Source organism: Glossina fuscipes, unplaced genomic scaffold (assembly GCF_014805625.2).
Source record: "Glossina fuscipes isolate IAEA_lab_2018 unplaced genomic scaffold, Yale_Gfus_2 124420, whole genome shotgun sequence".
NCBI classification, from domain to species: domain Eukaryota; kingdom Metazoa; phylum Arthropoda; class Insecta; order Diptera; family Glossinidae; genus Glossina; species Glossina fuscipes.
Genome location: NW_024006382.1, coordinates 43,168 through 59,756, shown reverse-complemented (window position 1 = coordinate 59,756; position 16,589 = coordinate 43,168). Strand labels below are relative to the sequence as shown.

Below are 16,589 nucleotides of genomic sequence, written 5' to 3'. Positions count from 1 at the left end.
GCGTGTCATCCTATAAACTAATTGTGTGATGTGCTATATCTAGGAGAGTTTAGTAGCTTTGGATGGAACCTTGGCTTGTTTCTTAGATTTCGAAATTTCATGCCACGAAGAAAGATTTCAAACCTTACTGGAAAGTCCAATTTCAGCTTCAACGTAAGCTAGATTTTAATATCTTTCGGTCGTACATTGCAAATAGTTGCTTCCAATATAGAAGAGTTGCTATAACACTCTTCAAGCCAATGCTGAATTTGAATGGTGTTTTCCCCATCAAAAAGAAATGTTTAAATTTTAATATTTAAAAAATATTTAAATAAATAAAAAATATTTAAATAAAATATTTAATTCGTTTCAATTTCATTGTTTTAAAAATAGTACAAGCAGCTTCTATAAACAATCCCTTAAATATGTAATGCGTAAACTCTATACATGTACGAACACGATGCATACGCTGGCGGTTGGAGAGAAAAAAGTGCGGAAAGATTCATAGAACATAACCCGCTGCCTGGAAGATATATGCCCGATCAAGCGTCAAGCGAAGCGTCAATCCTAATCAAGCTATGGTCTTACCGCACTGAAAATTGCACCCACTTATCCTGACTTTATAGTTGCGCTTCTTGGCCAAAAATGATCAAGATGATGTGAAATTTTAATAGGTATGGTTTAAGGAGTAACATGTTTTAAGAATGGTTGAAATTCTTTTATGATAGATAAAAGAAAATGGAGAAGTCCCGGAACTTATTGATCGACGAATTAAGAGAAGTCTCTATGAAAAAATTTCAAATCAATCATTTGATGTTGACACAAGGATATATCGAGTTTGCGCGCTTCCGAACACCAATACGTTTAGAAATCGAATGCATGCAGGCGGTAGGTATTCATGCATATAACGCCTTTTCAAAATAAATAATAATATAAATGTATACATTAATGTATATGCACATGTACACGCAGGACTAATGGTTGCAATAATAGCTGCCAAGAAATGGAGCCAGAACGGACCTATGTCTTAATTTGAAATCTTTATGCCCATATTTGGAAAAATATTAATTCTTAATAAATGGAATATTTGAATTTCGCATGGAGAATGTAATTTTTTTTTTTAAATATGCTTTATTTCGTTATACCAAGCGCCTTAACGTTAACCTAATCGGTATCTCGGTCTAATTAATATGTAATAAAATTGCTTTTTCCCTTGTGTTCTTTCTATGTTCGGTGAATTAGAAAATTTCTTGTCATCTCTGCGTATGTCTATAGGTATTTATAAAATTTTCTTTCTGCTTGCCTATCTTAACAAGCACACAACTGTCATCTTCATAACTCTCGTCAAAGCAATCTTCATCACTATTATATCACTAAAAATATTTTCCTCGTGGAAAATCGTCAGCCAGTATGCTTGTTAGTCGATACTCTCTATATAACTGAGAATCAAGTTGACAAGTAACGAAGGCAATAGACACTTGAGTAGTTTATAGGAAAAAAAAAGAGGAAAATAACAAGAAGTAAAAAAAAATGTTCTTTTTTTTTCCCAACACCTACCTGATCACCACTCAGTTATTATGCTTTTATCATATGTTCAAAGTAATTCCCTTTATTGTTATTATTGTTGCCGCTTACATTCATTCATATATTGCATCGTAATAGACAACGAAGTGCCAGTAGAGCAAACTGTTCATTGTGATTATGTTGATTTCATTAAACTCATATTTATACACTTGACTAGATTTGACTAGAAATTGGGTCAATTATTGATATTTTCATATGACTCATCCGCATGGTATGTGCTGTGGTGTGTTTATATGAAAATTACAGTTAAAATTTTCTAAAATATATGTGTACATGCAATAATGCATATATATATAAAATATTCATGTACATTTATCTACATACATACATGTTTGCGAGTAGATGTGCTCAATACGATACAAACAAACAAAAATACATAGGTTCAGTTTAGATAGCATTTACACTAGACTTACAGTAGAGTTTAATATGCTATGAAGTAGCGTTTAATATGCTATGAATTAACTCATGTGGAATACTCAAATTAACCAAAATCCTTTGAGCTTATTTTATTGCATTAATTATGATTACAAACAGCGATCTCCATCAAGCTTGGGAAATAACATCTTTTGAGTTCATTTCTTTTAATATAATCGAATGGTCAAAAAAAAGAAAAAATCTTTACATCAAAAACATATAAGTAAATTACCACGAGCTAGATAATATATTAATCCTTGTCTCAAAGATATTTTTAAATTGTGACAGCAACTTCCTCTTGTACTCAGATATCACTAATATATGTCACCGGCATTATCGATCGATTACTTGTAGGTAAACAATTTACTTTCCTTTTCCCTTAATGCGAACGTCAACTTTGATTTACTTTAAAATGTTTAGAAATTTCTTCCTGAAAGCAAACGAAAGCAAAAAAAGATTTATCTCAAGTCGAATTTTGGACACCTTTTTCCTTAAAATTGTAAAAAATTCTTCTGGCATTTTTCAGCTTCAGCCAGAATAGCTCCACAACTCACTGATATTTTAAACCAATTTAAAGACTCTAACGTTTGTCGTTCAAGTTCCTAAACTTACCTATGTTATATACATAGCCGATCAGCATTACGATAGCGAACCTCAATTAGTAGGGCACGTCTGTGTAGTTATCTTAAAATTTTGGATAGAATAAAATCCCCAGAATTTTGATTTTACTCTGGTCACTTCAATTTTGGAGTTTAAAAAGCTGGAACCATCTATTGGGAAACATTATTAAGAATATTTCTTTTTCAAAAGAATATCGATCCATAGTAGGAAAGGAAATTAGTTAAATCGGCCGAAAAGGTTAACAGGAAAACATATATCGATCGTGTTAATATAAGGCTCTCAATTTGCATAAAGAGCAGCCAAACCATAGAAAACTGTGATTTAAAATACATGCGATACCTTTTATAAGATACACGATTGCTACGGTCGTGTAAAGGGACCTTTAATGTTAACACAGATCTTATAAGATTCATTTTAAACTGTATACAGTTCCTTCTTTATTATAATTACTATTATTATAATTAATGTGGCCAGAGAAATAAATTCCAAGACTAAAAATTTTAAAGCACCAGCATCTGAAGCTACCGGCCTTATATTGAAAACTTTACCGCACTTGAGATTTGAACTCACGCCCATTGAGTTGAGATGACTGTGACAATTGAGTTTAAATACGAATACGAAACAGAGACAAATAATTCCATAGACAGACGGGTGAATAAATAGAAAGATAATTAGACGGACAGACACTCGACCAGAACAACGGATGAGGAGATAGAAAGACGATAGACGAATACACACAAGTAAAATGGGAAACAGATTTGCTGGCAAAGAGATAGAACTCAGCGGAAAGATTAGAAGCAAGCGATCGCATCGTCGAAAAACTTTAAATTTCATGGTAGTTATAAATAGGAAGACCGTTAGACGGACAAGCGGATGAACAAATGAAAAGATGTTCAGACGGATGGACAGACAAGTAAAGAGGACGACCACAAAGAGTTGATAATAATAGGAAGACAAATGTAGCTCAGCGCGGACGTTGAAGAAAGCTATCGCATTTTCGAACAGCTTGGAATTTCATGCTAGTTAAAGATGTAAAAAGGTGAAGTATTTCCAGCAGTTACGAAGCGAAAAATTGACAAAATTATTCGAGACCTCTCCTACTAAATAATGAACTTATGATAGCTTTGCCTTTCTTTGAACTGCTGTGGTGGCTATAAAAACTTTAACTATTTAATGTAAATGTATTGCCCTTTTTTTTCTTCTTCTTGTTCTTCTTCTTTTTTATTTGCTTTCTTGTCAAGTCAACAACTGATTAAATTTTCACTACTGCAGCAAAATGTATGAAAGGAAAAACAAACAGACAGTTTGCGGAAACTATTCTCTCTGATGTTATCAAAGTTTGTTTCATATTTAGATCTGCGTTTATGCGGACATGCATACCTTGCCTAGTACTGTTAAAGTTAGTGTTAGCACTAAGCTGGAAACGAATTGTTTTACAACCGGAAAAAATATTTTTTTTGTTCATTTTTAAACTCCCTTCTTTCTTTTCTAAGGCCGTAAGTACTGAAGGTTAGCACCGCGAGGTTATTTAAATTTCAAAAAAAAAAGAAAAAACAAAAATAAAAAGAGAAAGAGAAAAAAATTTAAAACAAAAATGTAAACATTTTTTTGGTGGAACGACGTATTGCAACTGACAGTGCAAATAAAGTTTCTAGTGGAATTTTTAACTTCATTTCAAACAAAAAAAAAAAGGAAGAAACAACAAAAAATAGAAGAATAAAAAAAGCATAACAAATGAGTAACAAACGTTACAGTCGGGCAAGGCTGACCATAATATGCCATCCATCACTTCACCTATTACTTATCAAAAGTAAATTTAGCCGCTTAAAAGCGACAAATGGAAAAATTTTATATGAAAGAGAAGAGATTAGGACGTGAGTCGACGAAATCCAAATTTAATGAAATTAATATCTTTCCCAAAGAGCTTGCTTCTATATTTTGCTTATCAAATCCTAAAAATCAGATCTCACATTATACTACCTTATAGCAGGACTTTTAAAAAATGACTCCATCCCATCCAAATTTTTCGTATTCATTCGATACTCGAAAAATATCCCTTTTAACCGATTTATGTTGGAAGAGGGGGAGTGATCATAAAAATGAGGCGATTCAAACTATTTTCGATAAGGTTTGTTTTTAGGCCCAACCATTTCAAAGTCAACATCATTTTTATCAAAATATCTCGAAAATGATAACGTTTCGATTGGACCGAAAAGTACACAAGGTAAACATGAGACACAGCGACAGACGGGCTTAATATATTTACTTGTTTATCTAACAAACTCTATTGCAAAGCGCTACAAGCCATCGTCCACCGCACTAAGATTACAACCGGTAAACACCAACTTGGCGACAGCCACGAGTTTTATTCCAGGCTACGTAATATAATGCAGGAAAGTAAAGTAATGCAGGAAACGATTTCAAATCGATGGGAGTAATAGGAGTTGGGTCCATTTCAACTCCTCCTCGCTATAATGTCCATTCAAAGTATCTGGCACCACTTTTTCTGAAGATTAAAGACTTCTTCACTTATCACATTAAAAAGAAGAACATAGAAGCAACAACAAAGTTCCTAGTGAACACTTTACAATATTTTAGGCCCTAATTTCTTAACAAGCGAAATTAACTCTGAGTTAACATATAGAGGCATGATCTATCGCACTCAGATTTGAACGAGAGACGAACGCCGACTTGGCGGCAATTGCCAGTCTAATTTCATAGGCTACGCGTTAGTTCAGCTTAAATTAAGGCAAGAGAGTCTATCCCAGAATCTTTTTTTAAGACGAACTATATAATAGAGGAGAACATCGGTCAGAAGCAACAGGAAGGTTGAAAGTTTACAATATAACGCACTTGGGATCGAACCCGAGAACACCGATTTGGCGGCAGTCGCAACTCTTATCCCCTTGGTTGGGTGGTACTTCAACCTAAATTATTGCTGGAAATAATTCTAAATCGATTGGTGCAATAGGGAGCCGGTCCACTTGAAATCCTGCTCGCGTTTGCGTACATCCACGCAAAAGTCCTAATTAGAAAAAGTGAGGACTATAAAAATCATATCTCACATACGCAGCGTCTGTTGGTAACGAATATACAAATGGTTTTTTTTTTTTTGTCTCAAGCGAAAAAGTGCTGTACTCTTTAAATATCAAAATTCATTTTACTTAACTTTTCCAACTAATTGATGCTTTTTTTTATTCCTGAACTTAATATTTTTCTAGTTTTTTAAACGTATTTCGAAATAATTATGTACATATTTATGTACAATTAATTTATGGATATGTTATTATTGTTGTTGTTTTTGTTGTTGTTGATTTTGCACAAAAATATACGAGTTTCTAATTCAAACATATTAAGCGAATGCAATGCATGTAAAATGTGCTAATATTGAGGGCGTGTGCATCTGTCTACATAATGACAAAATTCTCCCATAAGAGCGGCACTCTATCATTTTCCAATGTTCTAATCATTTATTGGCAATTGTAGATATAAAGGCTAATGAGCCCAATTTAACTAACTTGTGGCCTTATTACCACCTACTGGGAAAAAGGGGGTAAGAAATTAAGTGCTGATGATTTAAGGGAAAATAGATCAATATAGAGGCCATGAACTCATTTGGAAGTAACGGACGAGAGGGACAAGAGAAGGCTTCATTGTATTTCTCAGGTTGGAGCGAACAGATAATTTTAGTTATTTGCAGAAGGCAACCCAGTTGAAATACTTAACATATCTGCTGCGGTAATTGCTTTTCGAAACATTCGAAATAAACTTGTAATAAAGCATTTAAGCAATTTCAACAAGAGCGACTAACATTTTATTCTCTAAAGGGTTTAGTTTACATAGATTCGTGGTTTATTTATATCTGTCTACGTGTACGTATGGATATGCGATAGATTTTAAAGTTTATACGTAATTCAATTACAAATTTTACAATGTAATGCGATAAAAACAGGGCAAAAAAAAAAAGAAACAAAAAGAAAAATTATATGCATGCAATGGTCTACAGTAACAAATCTATCAAATTTTCGCTCTGGCTAAATTTAATAAAATGTCGGAGGTGTTAAAATTAATATTAAAAAAAAGAAAACAAACAAAAATCACTCAAGTGCTTGCGCTTGATAACTCTGCTATTCATGTGCATTTAAATACCTCATTATATATATAATATTTCAATTATATCTAACGCTATGAAAATCTCGTAAACACATATGCATGGACCGTTATAATAAATGCATGAGTTTATTGTCGTTCGCTTTTTATGCGCATATAAATAATTTAATTATCGCAGTTAAAAGTTTAATCAACAAAATTTCCCAGACCATACTATCTGCGGGATTGGGATGTGTAGAACGAAGCTAAACTTTTTAATTTTTTCTTTCTCTTTTTTTTTCAAAATCATTTATATGCATAGATTTATAGGCTCTCTACAAAGTATTAAGCTTGATAAACTTAAAATTAAGAAAAGATTTATTGCTAACAGAGAGCCATACTTATGCATCAGTCACATCTTCGATTGCGGCAACTAGTAACGGTAACGTAACAACGCTCTTCATTCAGATTAAAATATACGGAGTGGACATATATTCTCCATAAAGTGAGAATCTCAGGTTTAAAACTGTAATTCCAATCAAAGTTAAAAAGTCAAGTCTTACTGCTGCTTGTAAGAAGAATACAACGGCCTAAGATTAATATAATGCATACAATCAAAAGAATGGGCATTCATCCCGCTGAGACCTTCTTTTCATAGAGAGAGAGAGAGAGAGAGAGAGAGAGAGAGAGAGAGAGGGGGCGCTTTTAATTCGCAACACTTTCTACACTTTAATCGAAACTGCTCAAATGCTTACTTATCCAACACAAACCATGCTTAGCGGCTGTAATATTGAATTAAGTGGCGACGAAATTAAATTTTTATTTTTTTCAATTTTATGAATAACATCTGTTTATTGATTCATTTTTCAAAACGTTTGCAACGCCCAAAATGTTATATCATACCAATGGATCCTTACTCCTCCAGCCCCAATCAGAGACCCCAAAAAGTATTCTTAATACGCATTAAATTCTGAATCGATCTAAGCATGTCCGCCTGAAGATTGTCTTCGAAGCAAGAATAAAGCTATTGATTTCAAATTTAACAAAAATATCGACATTTCTTGTACACAAAATTGAAAGTGCGCCGAACCGGTCGAAGGACACGCCCGCAACGCCACGCAAATTGAGAACATTTCTATTCTTCAAAAGGAAAAAAAAATTGGTTTCTGGTTACTACTCATCAACTATAGCAAATAAAAGTACAAAATTTTGAACGCATACTATATGGCCGATGCTGCAGTAACTTCACAAGAAAGTTGACTTCGACCAATATAATAATGTATCGCAATTTTATTTTTTTTCAATACTTTTATAAGGATCAGAAACAAGCTTGAAAGCGCCCATAAAGTACATAAATTCTTTATTTTGTAAATAGAAAAGATCAGCCACGCCCACTCCTTGCTATTGCGTATGAAAATTTAGCTCTCTTAGTTTTTTTTTGTCTTTTTTAGGATAACGATGATGGGTATAAAAGATTCGATCACAACCGAATATAATTTTCTTACTTGCTTGTTTTAAAATTCAACTTTGTATCAATTTTCCACAAAAAAGGAGAAATCGAGACGGTATCACTAATCAACGATACTTCTTTTGAATAATGAAAGAATTATATCGGAACGGGTGCAAGCCGCTTATTAATGTCTCCGTTCTTCATACTTTTTGTTTTATTATCCTTTCCTCAGTTGATAAATTCTCAAAGACGACGTCACGCACCGCCTCGTTCCATTTCTAACGGCTCGCCCCTTACCACTAAAGTTCACATGGGTTCTTACTTTTCGAAACTACTACAATTTGTGTAGGGTCTTACACTGACTATTTTTTCGAACGCTCTAGAATGATAATATCCCTTTAGACACAATAACAGTAAGGAGGTATTCTAGTTTCAATTAAAAGAATTTTATTAAAGCAATTTATCTGTAAAAATTTTTAAGAGATTTGAGAGAGCTTGACTATCCTAAGCTTATAAATAATCTAATATAGTAGTGAAAGAAAGAATGTGTGTGTGTGTGTGTGTGTGTGTGTGTGTGTATTGTTTACATACGTGTTGTTACACAATACGTTCCTCTTGTTAATCATGTTCGTTACTAAAATATTTCATTTTATATCTTATTTTACATAAACTTTTATGTTGAAAAATATTATTATATGCAATAAATAGCAAAACCTCTCACATAAAAGCCGTTTATATTGAAACTGATATAAGTTCACTTAATCCCTCCACGGAAGTGCTTAAAACTATCATGCGATAATATATACAATTCCTTTATATGATTATTATATGCACACATATATTTTTTTAAATGCATTAGACATCACATGTGAATATGAATGTTCAAGTAAACTGACTTAAGTCACTTTTAAAATGATCGGTTTCTAGTCTTCATTCTATTACAAGAATGAAGTTATACAGACTTCTTCGTTTCTTTTGATACATTTGGCGAGAAATATTAAAATCGTCTTCATCTTTATCAATTTCGTGTACCCTCGAAAAGTAGGCAATGAATTTAATAACAATATGGAGTTACTTGCTACTTAGGAAACTATTTATCTATGCTGACGCGTTATTAAAAATACAAAGAAGATATTATCTCTGAAGATCGATGGGGCGAGTTTCGAATGAAAAATGTAGCTTTCGTTATTGTTTGGCAAAAACGGGTGAACACAAAAGCGAAAGTCAACTTTCATTCAAACAAATATCTGGGCTTGTCGAGAATGAATGAATTCGTTACGTAACGAATGTAACTCACTCATGAGTTATGAAAATTTTATGTTAAATTAAAACCAGCATCTGTGCTAACAACAACTAAATCATAAATATATAATTTATTTAAAACCATAACTGTATTGAATGCTTGTTAGAGACACAGCATAGAATGGCGTGTTTTATTGACTAACCAGCCACGGTGTGTGTTGTATTGGTGTATGAACGACGATGGCAAGGAATGAAACGAGGAAAAATTCCCGTGAACAACTCTTTTAACATAAATTGGAGAACAGTTAATCTAAACACAATACAGAGGGATTTGGCCCACCATTAAATACCTTACAGAACTTTGCTTAATACTTTTATTCATGTAATATGTTTTCAAAACAAGGCTTCATATGGGAAATGGGCAGATAGACTAGTCTAGATCGATTCACAAATCGCTGGGTGTAATAAAAGACCGAGTCTTTCTCAAGCTCTTCTGAGTGTTCTATACATGTCGACAAGCTTAATATGCGCTTGTATCACAAGTGGTGTAGAGTGTAATAAAATGTCTCTTTTACTGAATTGTAGCAAGTGATATAATCAGATTAGATTATGTGGCGAACGCCTACCTCTTGGAAAAGGCTTTAATTAATCAGTTAACTGTATCGACTTTATTAGAAAATGAGCATTTGACTTACGTCGCAAAAATTCAACGGTGACGAGTAAACTCGTCATTCACAAAGTATGTGTAACGTAAAATTAGGTTGTAATGAAACGGCTTTTTCAAAACATTGTTATGGCAAATATACATTTATAAATCCGGCAAGGTCCAACAAGGATGGATCATGACAACGATACTCGTCATAGTACAAAATGCTGTACTTTTTTCATGATGACCACAGACAGTTAACTGGTTAATAATTAGAAGAAGGTAGATACTTAGTTAGGTATAAGTACAAACACTGCCGAGTTGAGAAAAGCACAAAAACAATAGTACAACAAAACTTTAGTTTCTCGATTTCACTTTACAATTTGATGCTAGAAAACCAAATATCTAAGCATGCGGATCACATGGGAAAGATTAAAAAACGATTGCCAACATTACGCTAAGAAAGTTTCTAAAAAAGGGTGAACCCATTTCATTAACGAATTTCCCTTTAAATGAGAAAACGTCAGTAAATAAGTGATTTTTAAAAACTTTTCTGCATTTGTTAAAATTTCAATTATTTCTTTGCCAAATATTTTTCTTTCTTTCAAGAAAGTTGGTTTTACTAAAGTAAAAAATTTTGTGATAATTCTTTGCGTAGATTCTAAGAAATTCGAATTCTTTTGTTTTCCGCATCTTAGACAAAAATCACTTAAGAAATTTAAAATTAAATACAGAGTTTAAAGAATTTTTGTTTTTATATTAGAAGTAGAGAAATGTTAACAAAAGCAAAAAGCTTTAAAAGCATTTCTTATATAAAATGATAAAGTTACGACTCTGATAAGGTAACAAGTAAGACAGTTATATTCGACTTTGGCCGAAGCTTTTTTACTCACAATATTTCCATTAAAGCAAGTGAAAACACTATAGTGTAGCAACGCCCACCATCAAATACTCTACACCATTCTGCAGTTATCTACTTTCCAAAATACGTCATTATAGGGAAAATATTCGAGGAAGTGGCCCACTCCAAAGAAGCCTTTTTCCTGGAACCAAAATACTCCAGTGTATCAAATTTCATAAAAATGTAACAAAAATTACGTCATGTAGGTTGAGCACAAGCGAGATATATAGGCTGAGGGACAGACAAGCTTAGATCGATTCAGGAAATGATTGTGAGCTGAGCTCTACAATAAAAGGTGGATCTATCTCAAATCTTTCGTAATGTTGTTTACATCCTTACAAACTTAATATGTGCTTAAGTGGGCGTGGTTAACTCTTTTCTGTTTTGTGCAAATAACGTAGGCGAATCCATAGGAGATGGAAATGCAAATATTTACCGTTTTATCTATTTTCGAAAAGAAAGGTATTCTTCGTTCGTGTGAGCAAGGACTTTGACCGATTTTGTTCACTTTCAACAACAACTTGTGTACGGAAATTTTCAAACTTCTTAACTTTTGCGATCAAAAGAATATTTAGTACGCATACGGACAGATGGGCATGATTAGATCGATTCAAATTTTGATAACTGATAAGGTTTTTGAAGTTTTCTGCCGGATGCTGCAAACGTTTTGACAAAGTAATCACACCGCCATTCTTGCGGGATGGATATAAAGAATGAAGGAGATCATACTTCGATTAAAAGAAAGCATTCCATATGCCATACACATATACTACCGGCTTCATAACTTGAAATAAAATATCATCAGCTAGCAACGGAAATGTCTTAATAAAATCTGAAAAGAAATTCTTGAGTGTGGTTTGTTTTTTATTACTCTTTACTTTTAAGCATAGAGAAAAATGAAGTAAAATCAGCTGCAGAGAATGAGAACAAAATCAAACATACTTATTATTACTTCTTTCGATTGAGAAAATGGTTTACATATTGAATTTTTTCCTCTTCCGCATTTTAATCAAGACGAATGATTTTATTTCTTAAATATAAATACTAAAGACATACTGCTATTGAAATTTCAATAATTGTTTCAGTTTGCACATGTGCCGAGAATATTGTAAGAAGTAATTTATTGTCTGCGACTTATGTGTGAACTTAAATGATATGTTAAACGTTCTAGGAAGTACGCATATTCCGTCTTTTTTCATTCGAAAACCAACAAAAGGTATCGCGAAATTACGAAAAGACATGTGTCGCGATATGTGTTGTACGACAAGCACGCCTTACACGCGTAAGGGTGTGTTTGCCGCCTTTTCATTTCGAATCTTCTATTCATTTTAATTATATATTTTCCTTTGCTTTGTCGCATTTTCCTCTTTGTTCGTCATATTCCTCAAACAAGAAGCAAGAAAGTAAACGAAAGCACTCTCGCTTTCTCAAACCGACCTAATAAGTAAATTCATAAATAAAAAAGTTTTATAGTTGAGGCAATAAGCATGATGTATAGAACATCATTTTTCGTTATACACTCATCGATTCGGAAGAAATTTTCGATTTGATATAAGCTTATCCGTCCAGCTGTCCGCCTTGCATTCTGTTTTCAACCTATAAGTCGCCAACCATACTACTTCCTATATAACGCAATATTTTAAAAAGTCATTAAATAATTATTGCAAGAGAATTGTAGGTGTAAAGTGTTTAATAGTGCGCCCTGGACCACTAGAACGTTTTCACTTGTTCCATTATCAGTAATTCTTCTGTCTGCTAAATATGTTTGGAAAGAGATAAGAGTAAATAAAAAATAAGTAAGAAAATAAAACTCGTTCGAGACCGAATCTTTTATAGTCACCACCGTTTATCCCAAAAAAAGACAAAAGCAATTCTCATGCTCTATACTATGGAGTGGGCGCAGTTATATTCTTCTATTTTCAAAATAAATGTTTTTGTCGTAGAAGTATGTGAGCGTTGTAGGCGTGTCCTTTAAAAAATTTATTTTAATCCCAAATTCTCTTTCAAATTTTTAGGCGATATTTTAAGAGACGCTAACGGGAAAATATTTACCGCAAATACTACAAAGTTGCGCAAGCAACCAGGTGCACGGACGGACAGGCGGACATGGTTAGGAGCTTTTCTCTGGTTTTTGAAGCTTTTCTCTGCGTATTATAAAAGTATTGAAGAAATAATCAAATTTTGATATTGAGAAGGCGTGGTCAAGTTTTTTCATTTTTGTGCACAAATGCTAGAGCATCGCGCTTGTGCATTTATTTGCTATAGTTTATGAGTAATAAGCAAAAAACCTATTTTTCATTACTTTTTAATAACAGAGGTGTTCTCAGTTTACGCGGTGCTGTAGGCGTATCCAATGCCAACCTGCGTGCAAGAACTTCCAATGTTTTTGCCAAAATTGAACTCGATGCGGCCATGAGAATGTTTACAACAGCAAACACTACACAGACGGACAGACGGACAGACGGACATGCTTAAATCGATTTAGAATTTAATGCTGATCAAGAATATATGTACTTCTTGGGATCTCTGTCGCTTCCTTCTGGGCGTTGCAAAGGTTTTGACACAATGATTATGCCATTCATCCTTTGGTGATGAGTGTAATAAAGACTATAAGTGGGATGAACTAACACAAACTGCTATTGCTTTTGTAATTTGAAACATTCTTTCCATGAGTTTTCTATGTTTCCATTTTTACTAAATCTTTTGCAAAACACATAATAAGGTTCTTTTTTTCTACATATGTTTTCTATGCAGATATTATACAAGTATTTCTATGTATATTTTTCAGATAACGATGCACGATAAACGACTATATTGAACTTACTTAAAATTATAGATATAACTGAGCAGAACATCCATTATCTCACTCCTTTACAAACCATTGCGATCACAAGTCAATATTGACTTCACATCCAGTAACACATTGTTAGGCAAAGCACGTATAAGAACATTCCATAAAAATCATTCACATTTCTTCCGCTTCCGCAGGAAATTTTTTTTTTTGCTCTCATAATGAATATTCAATCAATATCCAGAACCGTTTTCGTAAATTACGTTTTTTTTCTAGTAAAGTCATTTAAGATTTCGTCAAAGCAAATTCCGGTCGTTAAAATACCGCTACGTGAAATGACTTCTGAGATTTTATGTTTCTATCCAAGTCTTCCTGCGATTAAATTCGCGGCTTTGAATGGTCGTCTCTTCAGGTTAACGTAAGCTTTGTTTACAATTCTTACGAGATCTATTTAGGAATTATTTACAGGAACTTGTATTTACGATGCTACTTCTGGTCTTGTCCATTGCAGTATATACAATTCACTCTGCTGAGTCGACTGTCTTTGCTTTCGTAAAGACTCTGTTTATACAGCCTTTCACAAGCTAGTTACTAATGCCGAATTTCATTACCATGCTGCCCTCTTCTAACCTGTGAAATGTTCGGCAATTTGTTTTTAATCTTTCCGCCGAGCGCCAGCTGTGTCATCAGGTAAAATATCTTTCGAATTTGGTTTCTTGCAAGTCGGTTGGTTTTCAAGCAGACTCATTTTATCAAATAAGGTACTTTCGTAACATACGAAGGCATTATGGTTATTGTGCCTAATGTCATTTTGGTCCCACACATACGTTTAATATGTTCTCTATGCACATATTTTTTTCCTTTCTATATAATATTATTTTGTCTCTTTGTCTTGTGTTTATAGATTTCTCATTATTAGTATCACCCTCGTAGGCAGAGCTGGCTATATTGTTTTATACTATTTGACATTACCCCTTGTGCATTGATTAAGTCTTTCACTCTTTGTAAATACACTTAAATTACCACAATGTAGGAAATGTATTAACTAAAAATTGACCGGAAGCCGGTGTCGTTATCACATCCGAAAAAATATCAGCTGCTTTGCAATGTAATTGTCAGTCATTCAGCACCGCCGATTATGACACTTCGGTTTAGAGCAAATGTCAAGAGCATTTTCTTTTTCTCACTCATCGAATGGATGGATGCAAGTTTGGCAATGCAAAAGTATCCGCGTAAACTAAACTGAGGAACTAAGACTTTAGACTGAAAGACGAGCGATCTAGCTAGGCATAGGGTAATGCTTAGATGACACTTTATTATTCTCTAGACAGTTCCATTAATGGAAAGTTGGCCGCCGCATGGGTCGTTAGGATTGATGTAATTAAACACCATACCTTAGGCCTCCCTTAGTTGATAAGAGGGAATTGAATACAATAAAAACTAAACCGAAATACAGGCGTTTCGGTAATTTATCGAGTTAAGCTATAAACGAAGAATGGTACTGTTTTGAAGCAATTTTAGATGCACGGATAGCTCAACGAACTAACTAACACACAAAACAATGAGAGACAAAAAACTCCCCACAGCCAAGGTCTTCCAATCTTTAGATTATATGCGCTTTTATTCTGAACGCTCTCAGATTGACTCACTCTTTGTGCTGCATGTTCAAAATGTATTAACATGAAGAAAGAAGAAGCACATGTTTTTAACAAAGAATGAAAACAAATTCAGAGAACAATATTTGCTGTAAAACTTTATAATCAGTGTAATGTTTAACAAAAAAAAAAAAAAAAAAACGAAAAAGTTGGATAAGTTTGATCATTATAATATGTTAGTTGCAGCCGAGACATAGCGACCTAATAGCGACGCTACCACATTGATGGGAGAATGTGATATAAATGTGCAGCTATTTGTTTACGCGAATGGCAGGCATTGGTACGCCTGTATATAAAACGATGTTACTACACTACTACACTACTATTTCGACAATACTGTACCCGTTAGTTTTTGAGTTCGTTTTAATATGACCAATGCTAGAAAAAATTGAAATGGAAGAGAAAGAAATAGGGTGTTCTTTGGTCGTAGCTGCAACGAGCGCTCAGTCGGCAAGGGCATAATATTCGATGAGTCACTAGACTACGACCATTGTCACCCTACGAAATTTGAGATTTGAACACGCAAACACTGATTTGGTAGTCGCGGTTCTTACCTATTCGGTTACTCAGGTATACAATGGCTAGCATTAGTTAGTTTTTAGAGTATGACACCAATGTATGAATTGAGAGACGTCCAGCATCCATATGATGGCTTAACATATGTATGTCATAATTTATCTAATTTAACGTTTATTCATATGGTTATACTCTACCACTTGTGGTACAAGGATGTATTAGGTCACTCGAAGAATTCTCCCCGGTTGCAAGCATCTTTTTGTGGCCTGCTCTTTTCAAATGATTCCAAACTGTCATGTGGTTGATGTTTAGAAATAAATTTGAAGACTTAAGTCTTGAAGCACTAGCATCTAAAGTTCTCGGCTTCATTGAAAGCTCTAGCTCACTTGAGAGTTGCCCCAAAGACCATTGAATTGCTCGGCCGAATCTTGTACCAACTCGGCTATGCAGGCGGAATTTTTTACTTCTGTACATCGAAATTATTCTTGGTATTTGTATTTCTTAATATGTTGGATGAGTTTGCACTAGTTTTGCCAGGATTGATAAGGATGAAGTTAGGATTGTACGAAGATAAGCGCACGATGGGATGACATCTTGCAGAGGACGGGCAATGAACGGACATCGGACAAGACCTGAACTATCAAACACATTTTCTTTGAATCCTTTTGTTTTTGTTAATTTTATTTAATTTAACTCTGACG

At 33.8% G+C, this 16,589-nt stretch overlaps 1 long non-coding RNA gene across 1 annotated transcript in view; it reads right to left on the bottom strand.

The window, feature by feature from the left end:
• The window catches only part of LOC119644520, a 66,805-nt gene that overhangs the window by 14,235 nt on the left and 35,981 nt on the right, over positions 1-16,589 (bottom strand). The window lies entirely within an intron of this gene.